The sequence below is a fragment of the Triticum dicoccoides genome, chromosome 2A, assembly GCF_002162155.2.
Source record: "Triticum dicoccoides isolate Atlit2015 ecotype Zavitan chromosome 2A, WEW_v2.0, whole genome shotgun sequence".
In the NCBI taxonomy this organism is placed as follows: Eukaryota; Viridiplantae; Streptophyta; class Magnoliopsida; order Poales; family Poaceae; genus Triticum; species Triticum dicoccoides.
Genome location: NC_041382.1, coordinates 593,716,197 through 593,720,111, shown reverse-complemented (window position 1 = coordinate 593,720,111; position 3,915 = coordinate 593,716,197).

Sequence of the window (3,915 nt, the reverse complement as noted above, 5' to 3'; positions counted from 1 at the left end):
AGGGCTGCCAACTATAAATTGGATATTGAGGCACACTCTCTTGCCCAAGTCTGGAGATTACAAGATGATCAGAGGCCATGCAATCAACTTGCTTCATGTCTTTGATGTGCCACAGAAGTTCAAGGTCACGAGCCTCATAGTAGAAACTATCAAGAGGACTGCAGCAGATCAGAAGAGGAGCTGTGGATATGCCCCTCAGATTCAGGAGCTCATCAACTCTAAGATGGGCACGGGCATATATTTATTGGACAAGGAACACCTGCCCATCCGTCCAGATTTTAAGGACAATCAAGTTGTCATGACTGAGAATGAGCCATCGTCTGCCCAAGCACAAGCAAAGAAGGAGAAGGCAAGGAAGGAGAAAGCTGCCAAGATGCCAACTCAAGAGGAGGCATCTGAGTACTTCTTGAAAACCAAACAAGAGCAGCTTGGTTACCTGATTGCATCCACCCTGCGGATTGAGAAAGGACTAGCCACCCTAACTCAGAACCAGGCAAGCCTAGAGAGAATCATGGAATAAAAGTTCTATGACTTGGATGTCAAGGTAACAGAGATTCAGACTGCAGTGGAGCAGCTCCAAGATGACATGCACGAGAGGAGAGGCAGGACTACAACTGATGCCTTTGCCAGAGTGCCAAGAAGTCCGAGGTCGTCTGCAGTGCCAGTTCCTGACACAAGAGCAACTGCCTCAGCTCCAGCCACAGCCTCAGTTCCACCAGCTCCAGCATCTACTTCAGCTCCAACTCCAGCGTCTACTTCAGCGTCTACAGAAGCCTTCGTCCTTGGAGTGATCCGGACTCCACCACCACCTGAAGATCAAGCCTGAGCGTCGATCTAGTACTATGCATTTTCTAGGAACTTTTTGGTAACTTGTTGCCAAAGGGGGAGAAAAATGTATAGATCATAGGCTTCGAGAGAGAGAGTGTTGCCTTTTTCTCTCTTGCTTTATTTGGTGGTTTTTTCGAACTTTGTTTGCTTTTGAGTGCTTGAGATACTACGTCATTATTTGTGAGACATTGATGATCATGTGTTTGATCATAAGCTACACTTAATGCTTGATGAATGCTATTATCTTATCTATCTTATGTGATCATTCACTATTCTTGGTGATGAGTGCATGTATTTCATTCTTATCATTTTAAGCGCTCCACCAAGATGTATGTGACATGGAAGAGTAACCCATGACTCTAACTCTTTGTGCATTTGCAGTCCAAAGCAAATTTTAAATATGCACAAATTTAGGGGGAGCTCTTACTTGTCACATACTTCTCAAAGCGACGATATATTTCATGCTTATTATCATTTGTCGAAGCTTTGATCTATATGTTGTCATCAATTACCAAAAAGGGGGAGATTGAAAGTGCAACTATCCCTAGGTGGTTTTGGTAATTCATAACAACATATAGCTCATTGAGCTAATGCTATTCCAAGATGTTTATTTCAGGAAAGCTCAATGATTGGCATGGCATGGATGTGAAAGTGGAACCCTCAAAATGCTAAGGACAAAGGACTGGCTCAAGCTCAAAAGCTCAAGACTCTTAATTTTACATTTTAGTGATCCAAGATCACATTGAGTCTTTAGGAAAAGCCAATACTATCAAGGAGGGATGAGGTGTTGCTTAATGAGCCTCTTGCTTCATGTGCTTAGTGATATGCTCCAAAACCCTCAACTACTTTCCCATATCCACATATGACCAAAACCCTAAGCCAAACTCGGTCCTACCAATTCTTCCTATCCGGCGCCACCGAGTTTCATTTGTCATAAGCCACTGCCAAACCCTAGCAAATCGGTTCTACCGATAGGGATCTCGGTCTCACCGAGATGGGGTTGCAATCTCTCTGTTTCCCTTTCGTAACTTTTCGGTCTCACCGAAAGAGCGAATCGGTCCCACCGAGATTGCAATGTAAATTCAGTGTTTCCTTTTTGTAACTTTTCGGTCTCACCGAAAGAGCAAATCGGTCCCACCGAGTTTGCCTGACCAACTCTCTGGTTAGCTAATTACCAAATTCGGTCCCGCCGAGTTTGTGTAATCGGTCTCACCGAGATTACGTTATGCCCAAACCCTAACCATATCGGTCCTACCGAGTTGCATGTCAGTCCCACCGAAAATCTCTAACGGTCACTAGGTTTACCTTTCCGGTCCGACCAAGTTTGTTGATTCGGTCCCACCGAGATTGGAAAACTGTGTGTAACGGTTAGATTTTGTGTGGAGGCTATATATACCCCTCCACCTCCTCTTCGTTCATGGAGAGAGCAATCAGAACACATACACAATTCCAACTCATATGTTCTGAGAGAGAACCACCTACTCATGTGTTGAGACCAAGATATTCCATTCCTATCATATGAATCTTGATCTCTAGCCTTCCCAAGTTGCTTTCCACTCAAATCTTCTTTCCACCAAATCCAAATCCTACGAGAGAGAGTTGAGTGTTGGGGAGACTATCATTTGAAGCACAAGAGCAAGGAGTTCATTACCTACACACCATTTGTTACTTCTTGGAGAGTGGTGTCTCCTAGATTGGCTAGGTGTCACTTGGGAGCCTCCGACAAGATTGTGGAGTTGAACCAAGGAGTTTGTAAGGGCAAGGAGATCGCCTACTTCGTGAAGATCTACCTCTAGTGAGGCAAGTCCTGTGTGGGCGATGGCCATGGTGGGATAGACAAGGTTGCTTCTTCGTGGACCCTTTGTGGGTGGTTGCTTCTTTGTGGACACTTCGTGGGTGGAGCTCTTTGTGGACTCGCGCAACCGTTACCCTTTGTGGGTGGAGCCCTGTGTGGACTCGCGCAACCGTTACCCTTTGTGGGTTGAAGTCTCCATCAACGTGGATGTAGGATAGCACCACCTATCCGAACCACGAGAAAAACATCCATGTCTCCAATTGCGTTTGAATTCTCCAAACCCTTCCCCTTACATTCTTGCAAGTTGCATGCTTTACATTCCGCTGCCAATATACTCTTTGCATGCTTGCTTGAATTGTGTGATGATTGCTTGACTTGTCCTACAATAGCTAAAATCTGCCAAGAACTAAAATCGGGAAAATGTTAAGTTTTATTTAGTCAAGTAGTCTAATCACCCCCCCTCTAGACATACTTTCGATCCTACAGTTCGCACCCCTGTAATTCATACTCTCATAATCCAGTCGACCGCCTCCGGGCTCTGAGACGTAGGGCTATTACTTCCTCCGAGAAGGGCCTGAACTCGTAAACCTTGCGTTCTTACAACTTCTCCATAGCTAAGATCTTGCCTCTCCATACTTACCCCCTACACTACTGTCAGACTTGGAACCACGACACGCAGTGCTAGGATGCCAAGGTGAGAGCGGCCCGGATGGGCACGACATTACCGGCAAAGGCGAGTCCGCGACGTGACCCATGAGGGTCTGATAAGGACCTCACCAGATCTGAGAGGTAGGGGGAAAATCGGAACGGGGAGAGAGATCATGTGCCATGGGGAATCAAGCCAGAAAATAAGACGGTTGGAGGAAGAAGAAAAAAAGATCTATTTGTTCGTTTCCGATCCAATGGCTCAAAGCTATTATTTTTTGATCGCCGAAACTGAAAAGAAAACCAGTTACCTCACAAAAGGATTGATTATTTCCTTTTGAAGGCGATTCGGCCTACAACATCAACACTAGAAGGCTCCGACTTAAAAGCATCTTCAATAGATGCCCTACAATAAAGCATTGAAAAGTAGTTGGAGAGAAATTTAGGGCACAAGAAGTGACTTTTGAGACATTAGAAATTTTTTATCTCCAACATCTGCCCTGAAATTGATGCCCTAATATACATCATGTCACTCTTTTTATGGTATCCTATTATAGGGCAGTTGTTGGAGGAACGTTTTTGGCACAAAGTGATGTAAAACAGTCATTTTCTTGTGGTTCTGCGTGGCCCCCCGTGATGTAAACTTT